Here is a 12,346-nt window from a genome sequence, read left to right on the forward strand (position 1 = left end):
TTCATCAGAGTCTGGCAATACCTCCCATGGGAATCCAACAGGGCCAGGCAATTCCGCCCGTCAGTCCCTGCCTTTCGACCCAAGCTCGGTGTCATGTCTCAAGGTGGCACCGTGTGATACAGAAACCTTTTGCGGTAGTTATGAGGAGTGGCCATCCTTTCGTGATATGTTCACGTCCGTTTATCTCAACCATCCCAGACTGACTCCCGTACAGAAACTCTATCACTTGCGAAATAAGGCTCGAGGAAAGCAGGCGCGATCGTAAAGCAGTACCCTTTGTCCGATGACAACATTTCATTAGCATGGGAAGCGCTAAAAGCCCGATTCGAAAACAAACGAATCTTAATAGATAAACAATTGAAATCGCTCTTCAACATTCCTCAAGCTACCTCTGAAAGTAGCGAAGGAATTCAAAAGATACAGAACACCATCAATGATTGTCTTGTGATCCTAAAAACGCAAGGAATTTCTGTTTCCGAGTGGGACCCCATTTTAATTTATTTATGTTCCTCAAAGTTACCAGAGGAAAAGCTGTCTCTTTGGGAACAGTCCCAAGAATCTAGGAAAGAACTTCCTAACTGGTCCCAGATGAACCAGTTTCTGAACAAGCGTTACGAAGTGGTTGAACGCCTACATGAATATAAAGGCACTAAATCACGCACTTCGTTCCCATCGAAATCCTCGCCTAAAATCCAATCTTATCACTCTCAAGAAAAACTTGCGTTTACTTGTAGATTGTGCAATGACAGTCATCCCTTGAAATCTTGCCCCGAATTCCGAAAACTAAGCGTACCAGAGCGTACCAAATTTGTGAAGGATATCCGATTTTGCACGAATTGCTTAGCTTACAACCATTCATCTATCAACTGTCCCAGTGCTTTCCGATGTCTGCACTGTAAGAAAAACCATCACACCATGTTACACCCTCCCTCAACCAACCAGCCCGAATCAAAGGCTACGCCTAGCACATCCGTAAAAAAGGCAACCAATCTATTATACACCGAATATTCCCAAGAGTTCAGGCATCCAATCTTCAACCTAACCGACGGCAATTGGGAAGAGTTTCCTTCTCCCAAAAAACCTGACTCCGAAGTTCAGGCTAATTTCTCCACTAACAACGAGAAAACCCTCCTTCCCACAGCCCTAGTGAGCATCGAACACAGGGGTTCGGGGTTACATCCTCCAGTGACGAGAAAGCCCGGATCAAAGGCTACATCAATCACACTTTCTAAAAATACCACCAACCTATTGCGAACCGAATCCTCTCTGCACACCAGACATCCCATCCTCTATCTAACCAAAAGCAATTGCAAAGAGTCATCGTCTTCCAAAAAGTCTGAAATTCAGGCAAATGTTCCAACATAAAGCAAGAAATTTATACTCTCTACCCCTAGAGAAAAAACAACATTCATTAGCGGAAAGTTGCAATCTATCGCCAAACGGTCACCACCCAAGGGCACCACTTCTATTGCATCTTCGGGAGGAAATATAGAAAGGAAAAAACAAATCATTTCCACGTATTCGAATTTCTTTCGCCCCGCAGGATTACTATCGCCATTAAAAAGTTATATTAGAATATTTATATTGCTAATATATTTCATTTCCCTTTCCCATAATGGGTTTTCATCCATTTCACATCATGGCTTCTCAAAAACTAATTTTGAAATATCGCATATAGTCAGCATATACATGCTGGAACTGTGCATATATATATATTGGAACTGTGTGGAGATTTTCTAATGGCTCACAGCATCAAACATTTATATAATATTCCCATCTCAAAAACAATTTTACTCTCCCGAGTGAAAAATCGTCCAAACATATGGAGAATGCATTTATCTAACGTTATTTCTACAAAAATTCAAAATATTGGAATCCCCAAATCTCCCATCTACAGACCACGGGCCTCACATGAATCAACACTCTAGTTTCTTCGGAGTTGAGCATGTCTCAATTTGAACGAGAAATATCTTTTCAACATTTTTTTCATTTTGGTTTTGTCAAGCCTCTTGCGAGAAGTACGATAAAAATCCCGTTTGATCTCTAAATAAAATGTTATCATATACAGTCCACTTTCGAAAACCATCCATCATCGAGCTGTGGCGCAGACCCGGAAATAAATAATCGGGATATAACGCAGCTAACGAAACTCATTGTTGAGCTCAACAACATCGTATTAAAATCTATCTATCAGAAGCGGCATCGCATCAGGATGCCAGCATACCAGTTCTTTCTCGGTTCTGTTGTCATTTCTATTTCTGCATCATTAATCATCCTAAAAATATGTCTTTGAAGATTACTAAAAGTGACTTTAATTACAGAAACTATTTTCGGCAATCAAGTATCATCATCCACAAAATCATATCCGCTGGGATGGAAATTCAGCCATCAGAAATTCATCATTCAACCATCGATTTCTTCAAAGTTGTACAAACTACAACAATCACACTATCGAATTATACGTACCTATCAGATTATCTTTAACTTTCAACCTGAAGATATTATTCAACGGTTTAGCCTTGCACAAGTGCAAGGGGGCCGCTATGTTTAAGTGAGTTGTGTTCACTTAAATAGCAAATGATATTCCTGTCCTTAATTGACCTTTTGTCACCTAACCCCACCTGTGACTTGCGATCACTTCTCCAAGTGACTTGCGTTCATTTCACTAGTTATGACTTGCGTTCATACAACCCTGGCGGTAGAGTAGACTGGAGTTGCCAACCAGTGCTTCCAGTCAACAGTGTTGGAATTGCTTTCCATCACTAATCTATGCTATAAATACAAGTTCAAGGCATTAACTCGCTCTCTTGTTTCGTGGAACACTGAACATCTACCAGCAACCAACATCATCTACCTTTTGAGAAAATTTGCATCGGATCATCAACTCCGGAGCGAGAACAAACTTCATCACCTACGCCACATCCAACTCCAAAAGAAAAGCAAAGGAAGTATTATCCCAAAATCGTAAGTTATATCTTTCAATATAAAAGCAACCGAAGTAGCAATTGCCCTGCGGTACTCCCCTAACTTAATCTAACCCTTTCGCGGTCATCACCACCCTTGCGTGGGATTGGTTCTCGAACCACACCTAGCCCTTGCGCGACCGCAAGACGGATCAAAATCCCGAATTATATCCTTCAAATTCACTATTCAAATTCATTTCATACAATTTTCGTTCCATTGTGGAATTAGTTATCTTTACATCCTCATATTTGCTGTGTGAAGTATCAGCGTTTAAGTTCCAATTGTTAGCTTTAAGAGTTTAAATTCAATAAATGAATTAATATAGAAACAAGCATTTGCGTCAATGCGTTAAACAATATTAATAACGGAGTACGGAAGATCGCTACGTGAGCGTTGGGTACTCCCAAATTAGTGGCGCAGCAACCGTCTTCCCGTTTGGGGAGAAAAATGTTCCTTACGTATCTGCTGACTATATCCCATCTGCCAATTCCGCAGGTCATCGAATTGATGGCACCACCCAGGGATATATACCCTAGTAAAATATCCATCTTCCTCGGGGTCAAAGTGCTATCCAATGCGAATAAATGTCAACGGGATTCAAGGGGTTGTGTAGCGCAATATATAGCTTCTTCAACCCAATTGTCAACCTCACCTTCGAGCGGCGAATCCCGTTTCACTAACAGACGAGGCTCTGGCGACCCCAAGCTCCTCATGGAACTTGGGGGTGGGGAGGGAGGGATGGCCTGAAGGTTTAATGTGACCATATAAATCGTTCCCGAGATGGTCGGGCCAGCACCTTAATGGTGCTGTGTTACCGGAGCGTATCGGATCTGTATCCGACAAAGGACCATCACATCGATAACACTCCCCAAAACCTTCGGGGAGTAACTAATCGCTACAACAACAACAACAACAATAAATGTCAACCTCACCAACCCGTAGCGAATCCTGTTTCTTTAACAGCCGAGGTTCTGGCGACCGCAAGTTCCTCATGGATATAGGGGGTGGCAGGGCGGATCGTTTAGGTTTCATGTGGCCTCACGAAATCGTTCCCGAGATGGTCGGGTACTAAATGGTGCTTGTTACCGGAGCTTACCAGATCTGCATCCGGCAAGGGACCATCAACATCGATAACACTCCTCCAAGGCCTTCGGGGAGTGTCCTTATCGCTACAGCAACAATGACGTAGTTGCTCCAAAAGAAGAGCAGAAAATGCAGTATTATCCTCAAAATCGGTTAATTCCAATTATAAAGATTTGCGTACATGGTAAGCAACAGTGAATTCTTCCTTGTTTTAGTTATTGTTTCGGATTTGTTTGTGTAATCTATTTGCAGCTTCCACACAAAATGTTTTACCAAAAACTTATTTCCGTGTAAAAAGAAATCCTATTGTTTTAATTAGTAAATTATTTGAAAAAACTGCAAAATATTAAAGTTTTCACAACAAATGTAAATAAACAAAAAATCTAAACAAAGTTTGACAATCTATGGCCAGCCTCGAATGAAAAAACATGTAAAATGCAACTCTGATGCTTTTACCTGGTAATTGCACCATGCAACATACTAATACATTTCTACAAAAAACCATTTTTGATCAAAATTCTAAAAATAATTTAAAAGAAATTCATATTCCAGTTATTAATTTAAACATATGGTGTGATGTTTCTCTACAACCTTTTCGACCTTATTTTCCACATTCTATGAGAAGAATTATATTTGACAAAATTCACTCATTATCTCATCCAAGTATAAGAACAACTAGAAAATTAATTCAAAATAAATATTTCGCCTAATATGGCCTAAATATTGGCCTAACATGCGTAAAGAAATTAACGATTGGACTTCATCTTGTATCAATTGTCAAAAATCCAAAATTTCAAGACATACTATTCAAAAAATTCAAATACCATCAGGTCGATTTGAACATATTCATATGGATATTGTTGGACCTCTTCCAGTTTCGAATGAAAATTGTTATATTTTAACAATTAGTGACAGATTTTCACCTTGGCCTGGAGCTTATCCACTTAAAGATATTTCAACAAATACTATAGTAAAAACTTTTATTCAAAATTATATACCACGATTTGGTATACCATTGAATATTACAGTAAATCAAGGTTCACAATTCACCTCAAAATTTTTTACGGAATTAACTAAACTTTTGGGTTCTCATAAAATTCATACATCTCCTTACCATCCCCAAGCAAATGGCATGATAGAGAGATTTCATCGAACTTTAAAAGCAGCAATTATAGGATCAAACGACTCGGTTCATTGGTCTGACATTTTACAGTTCATTCTACTTGGTTTACGAACTTCTAATAAAGAAGATTTAAAATGTTCATCTGCTGAACTTGTTTATGGCCAAATACTTAGAATACCTGCTGAATTAATTATTTCAAATAGTAATAAAGAACATGATTTTTCTAATGACGCTCTTCATAAAATAAGAGAATAGTTTTCGATTGTTTGTTCTAAAGTTTTTCATCATAACAAAGAAAACTTTTACGTTCCTAAAAAATTAGAAAATTGTGAGTATGTTTTTGTTAAAGTTCTTCGTAAACCTAATTTAGAATCACCTTATGAAGGACCTTTTAAAGTTATCTCTAAGAAACATAAAACATTTACAATTCAATAAAAAAATAACATTAAAAATATTTCAATTGATTTAATTAAACCAGCAAACATACTTATTAACACTAATTTAAATACAAATACATTAAACAACAAAAAACAAATAAAGGTTACATTTAATATTAATTAATAATTTGTTTGTTTTAAATTTTCTTGGATGGGGAGAAAATATAGTCTTAACTACTTTGTACTCTTTACTTTAATTTTTAAAATAATTTTTAATTCAGTTTTCGTGTTAACTTAAAAATATTTGAATAACTTCAAACAAGAAAATTCTAATTAGTATTAAAATATTTAAAACTCAAAAATAAACAAAAATAAATTTTTGAAAATAAAATAAATATTTGGCTTATTACCAAACTCTGTGTGCAAAGCACGCTGAGTATAAAAATTTTGCTTCTGCGAAGAGATATTTGAAAAATGATTTGTAAAAATGTGGTAGTAGTTTTGATAATTTTGTTATACGCAAAAAAATGTTTAGAAAGGTATTTTGCGCGGATATAGTCGATCTTCTAGCCGGTGTTGCAACCCCACCAAATTAAATTTTTATAAGGGCGGATTAAGGCCGCCAAAGCAGAAAGGTCTTGTGCGCAAAAAGGTAATAATTCACTATATAGGTGGACTGTAATACACTTGTGTCAAAAGACGAGTCATGCCCTCGGTAGCAAATGCGAAGGCGGAAAACACAACAAGCTTTTTCAATTAATAGAGTGTATTTCACAATAAAATAATAAAAACAAGTAAGGAAGGCTAAGTTCGGGTGTAACCGAACATAACATACTCAGTTGAGAGCTATGGAGGCAAAATAGGGAAAATCAATCTGGGGTAACCCTGGAATGTGGTTGTATAACATGTGTATCAAATGAAAGGTATTAAAGAGTATTTTAAGAGAGAGTAGGCCATAGTTCTATGGATGAACGCCATTTAGGGATATTGCCATAAAGGTGGACCAGGGCTGACTCTAGAATTTGTTTGTACGATATGGGTATCAAATGAAAGGTGTTACTGAGCATTTTAAGAGGGAGTGGGCCTTAGGTCTATCGGTGGACGCCTTTTCGAGATGTCCCCATTAAGGTGGACCAGGGGTGATTCTATAATGTGTTTGTACGATATGGGTATCAAATGAAAGGTGGTAATGAGCATTTTAAAAGGGAATGGGCTTTAGTTCTATATGTGAACGCCTTTTCGAGAAATCGCCATTAGGGTGGGCCAGGGTGACTCTAGAATGTGTTTGTACGATATGGGTATCAAATGAAAGGTGGTAATGAGTATTTTAAAAGGGAGTAATCCTTAGTTCTATAGGTGGACGCCTTTTCGAGATATCGCCATTAGGGTGGGCCAGGTGTGACTCTAGAATGTTTGTACGATATGGGTATCAAACGAAAGGTGTTACTGAGCATTTTAAGAGGGAGTGGGCATTAGGTCTATAGGTGGACGCCTTTTTGAGATATCGCCATTAGGGTGGGACAGGGGTGACTCTAGAATGTTTGTACGATATGGGTATCAAACGAAAGGTGTTACTGAGCATTTTAAGAGGGAGTGGACATTAGGTCTATAGGTGGACGCCTTTTCGAGATATCGCCATTAGGGTGGGCCAGGGGTGACTCTAGAATGTTTGTACGATATGGGTATCAAACGAAAGGTGTTACTGAGCATTTTAAGAGGGAGTTGACATTAGGTCTTTTCGAGATATCGCCATTAGGGTGGGCCAGGGTGACTCTAGAATGTGTTTGTACGATATGGGTATCAAATGAAAGGTGGTAATGAGTATTTTAAAAGGGAGTAATCCTTAGTTCTATAGGTGGACGCCTTTTCGAAATATCGCCATTAGGGTGGGCCAGGTGTGACTCTAGAATGTTTGTACGATATGGGTATCAAACGAAAGGTGTTACTGAGCATTTTAAGAGGGAGTGGGCATTAGGTCTATAGGTGGACGCCTTTTCGAGATATCGCCATTAGGGTGGGCCAGGGGTGACTCCAGAATGTTTGTACGATATGGGTATCAAACGAAAGGTGTTACTGAGCATTTTAAGAGGGAGTGGACACTAGGTCTATAGGTGGACGCCTTTTCGAGATATCGCCATTAGGGTGGGCCAGGGGTGACTCTAGAATGTTTTTACGATATGGGTATCAAACGAAAGGTGTTACTGAGCATTTTAAGAGGGAGTGGGCATTAGGTCTATAGGTGGACGCCATTTCGAGATATCGCCATTATGGTGGGACAGGGGTGACTCTGGTATGTGTTTGTACGATATGGATATCAAATTAAAGGTATTAATGAGGGTTTTAAAAGCGAGTGGCCCTTAGATGTATATGTGAAGGCGTTCTCGCGATATCGACCAAAATGTGGACCAGGTGATCCAGAAAATCATCTGTCGGGTACTGCTAATTTATTTATATATGCAATACCACTAACAGTATTCCTGCCAAGATTCCAAGGGCTCTTGATTTCGCCTTGTAGAACTTTTTCATTTTCTTCTACTTAATATGGTAGGTGTTACACCCATTTTACAAAGTTTTTTCCAAAGTTATATTTTGCGTCAATAAACCAATCCAGTTACCATGTTTCATCCCTTTTTTCGTATTTGGTATAGAATTATGGCATTTTTTTCATTTTTCGTAATTTTCGATATCGATAAAGTGGGCGTGGTTATGGTCAGATTTCGCCCATTTTTTATACCAAGAAAAAGTGAGTTCAGGCAAGTACGTGGGCTAAGTTTAGTAAAGATATATCGGATTTTGCTCAAGTTATTGTGTTAACGGCCGAGCGGAAGGACAGACGGTGGACTGTGTATAAAAACTGGGCGTGGCTTCCACCGATTTCGCCCATTTTCACAGAGAACAGTTAACGTCATAGAATCTATGCTCCTACCAAATTTGAGAAGGATTGGTAAATTTTTGTTCGACTTATGGCAATAAAAGTATTCTAGACAAACTAAATGAAAATGGGCGGAGCCATGCCCATTTTGAAATTTTCTTTTATTTTTGTATTTTATTGCATCATATCATTACTGGAGTTGAATTTTGACATAATTTACTTATATACTGTAAAGATATTAAATTTTTTGTTAAAATTTGAATTTAAAAAATTTTTTTTTTAAAAAGTGGGCGTGTTCTTCATCCAATTTTGCTAATTTTTATTTAGCACATATAGAGTAATAGTAGTAACGTTCCTGCCAAATTTCATCATGATATCTTCAACGACTGCCAAATTACAGCTTGCAAAACTTTTAAATTACCTTCTTGTAAAAGTGGGCGGTGCCACGCCCATTGTCCAAAATCTTACTAATTTTCTATTCTGCGTCATAAGGCCAACCCATCTACCAAGTTTCGTCGCTTTATCTGTCTTTTGTAATGAATTATCGCACTTTTCCGGTTTTTCGAAATTTTCGATATCGAAAAAGTGGGCGTGGTTAAAGTCCGATATCGTTCATTTTAAATAGCGATCTGAGATGAGTGCTCAGGAACCTACATACCAAATTTTATGAAGATACCTCAAAATTTACTCAAGTTATCGTGTTAACGGACGGACGGACGGACGGACGGACATGGCTCAATCAAATTTTTTTTCGATCCTGATTATTTTGATATATGGAAGTCTATATCTATCTCGATTCCTTTATATATGTACAACCAACCGTTATCCAATCAAACTTAATATACTCTGTGAGCTCTGCTCAACTGAGTATAAAAATGTTTAAGTTAAGCGGTTTTATTGAAAACAATACTCACATTAAGTAATATTAATACTAAAAGATAGAAAGTAATTAGGTAGATCCTAGGTACTAGTCATCACAATCCTCATCAATCTAGGGCGTTGATCAAACAAATAAATAAAAGCGTAGGTCGCGTAAAATTTCTATTGATAGTCAACCGCTCATATCTTTACAAATGATATTTTCATATATGTATAAGAAAGACCAACTGAACCTTAATCAAATTATGCTACGCGTTTTTACAAATTTCACGCGCCCAACGCCTTTATTTATTTCTTTGACCAACGCCCTAGATTGATGAGGATTTTGATGTACCTAGGACCTACCTAATTACTTCTTATCTTTTAGTATTATTATTACTTAATGTGAGTATTGTTTTCAATAAAACCGTTTAACTAAAATTTTTTTATTAATTATTTTATTTCATATGCTGCTTTCTATTCATGTATGTAATATGTGTTCCAAATATGAGCCATATCGGACCCCAAATACGATTATTTTGACTATCTCGATATTTGCTCCACCTAGCGGCGCTTTTTTCATAGGTCGCTTTCTATTCATGTATGAATTATGTGTTCCAAATATGAGCCAAATCGGATCCACAAATACGATTTTATGGAATATTTCGATTCATGCGCCACTTATCCGAGTTGTTTTCTTATTATTACATTGTCATCGGGCTCTGAACTATATTCCAAGTTTCAAGCTTTTAGCTTAGCGGGAAGTTACTTAAATTTCAATTACAAAATTCGTAACGCTCGCTACACAGAATCAAAACTAAATTAAACCGTAGCAAATTTGGAATAAAAAATCCGGCGATTTTTTATTTCAAATTTTCGCCTGTGGCGTTTTTTTTTTTGAGGAGTTTAAAATTGGTAAAGGGGCTATGCTTCTAATAAAAAACCAAAACTAGCAATAAATATTAGCCTGAATTACACAGGTCGCCTCCATATCATGCTGCAAAAACTTTCTGGAGTGTAAAGCGAAACAAAGCATTGAGGCATCGTTAACTACGTTGTGAAAGCGTCATACAAAACAATACGGTGAAGCTTTCTATCTACATAAGTGCGGCATGATCCCCTGATAATTCACGAAACACACTTCGGGCTTATTGGGGTAAACGCAATATTTTTGAGGATGGTAATTTACAAGCGATGATGTGCAAGCAGCAAACAATGCAATTTGAAGAGAATGTAAGTTGTTTAATTTTTATAAAAATGTTAAAGAAATATAGTTATTATGTTCCGCTTATTTATTACGGAGGCAAATGCTCGCCTTTTTATTCTACCCTCGAAAGTGTTGGCTTAAAGTATGTCACCCCCAGAAAATACTGTGGTGTCATTTGTTTATGATCTTGTTGGCAAACATCATGGTTTAATTATTAAAGGTTACCCATGTAGCCCTAGACCACCCTGTGCTCTTCACATGCCAAACTCCCAAGTGGCTCCTAAAAATTAAAAGTGTTATTTCTTTTCAAACTCCTTTCTGAATAATGACTTTCTGAAAACTTTAAAACAGTACTGAAAGTTTTACTTTTCAGGAAAAAAATTTTAAGTGGGAACACTTTTGAGTTTTGGTAGTTTCTCTTGATAACAATCGTGATAAATTGAATAATTTTGCTCTAAGGTTTGGGTAAATTACAAATAAAAACGCAATTTTGTAACAATGCTGATTAATTGAGCTTTGTATTTATTTTGCAGATGCCACAAATTAGTGCAAATCCTGGTTGCTGTACTGCCCGTATGCTAAAGACCCGCAAGTAGAGAACGAGGCGCTGTTTTGGTTCACTTTCTTGGTGCTGGTCAATAAGGTTGTTCGGTGCTCCTTTCAAAACATTTGGTTCGGCCGTTTGAACTTTCTGATCTCATTAAAGGAGTACTAAGCAATTTTCGGAAGTTCCGGCTGTGTGTAACTGCCAATGTCGTAGCTTATGTCGATGCTGTAGAAAGGGATATCCTTTCTTTTTCATGCAGGCCAGCGGCCAGTGATTGTGGCAATGATCCTAAAGATTTATTTTCTTAAATAATGCATCTCGACCACCTATGCTGCATCCAGAAGTGTCTGGTTGCGTAGTTTGCTACGGCCTGAAGCGTCCTTTTGCAGCTGCTGACTCTCTTAGACGAAGTGATTGGGGAGTTTAGTGTCATGAGCACTGCTTGAGTAAATACCCAAATGTATTATTATGTAACTGTAGATGATAGCAAATCAGTGTCAAATGTGACTAACAGGTTGTTTACTACAGCCACATTCTCTAAAAAAGCCCTTGGCTAAAGCTTTATAAATCATCGTGTCTCAAAAGGAATGACAAGATTAAAAAGTTGCAAGTAAAATCTTCTTGTGGCAAATTTCCTAAACGTGATTTGATGCTTCATTGTATTCCATTATTAGCTCCATTTGTTTCTCTCTATGTCCATCTGAGTTAAAAAGATTATCTTCCGTTATGCAAGTGGGCCTAAGCTTACTAGTTCACTGTTTAAAACTCAAAATTTATATTTTATTCTAAGTTAGTCCTCACACTATTTTGCATATATTTGTGCCAATTTTAAAAAGGGTATTTAATTTTCCCCCTTCTCCTCTCCTTCTAAAAAATAACCATGAGTGCGGAGTGTAACATTTAAAAAAAAGCTGCATCCGAAACTTTGTGTAATTGAATTATGCATCTCGACCACCTATACCAAAAATTTTTGAATATAAAGATGTTGCATGCGCAAACTGGAAAGCACCGGAGCGTAACAAAATTCTATTAGGTCACTTTCACCACACCAAAAACTTTAACACAATTTTTAACATAATTTAAGCACAGAAATACACTGATTGGAGTTTTAGTGAGTAAAAGTTAAAATTCTGAACACATTAGCTGAATAAAAAGTGTAAAAATAATCATTAAATAACAAATACAGACAGTGGTAGTTTAACAAATTCTGCTGTGGTAAGTGGTGAATGTGACCTACTAGAATTTTGTGAAGCTTGCCTCACACGATTTTTCGTCTATGCAATGTCTCTATATTATATCGTTTCTGCCTATACTG

The sequence above is a fragment of the Eurosta solidaginis genome, chromosome 5, assembly GCF_040869045.1.
Source record: "Eurosta solidaginis isolate ZX-2024a chromosome 5, ASM4086904v1, whole genome shotgun sequence".
Lineage (NCBI taxonomy): Eukaryota > Metazoa > Arthropoda > Insecta > Diptera > Tephritidae > Eurosta > Eurosta solidaginis.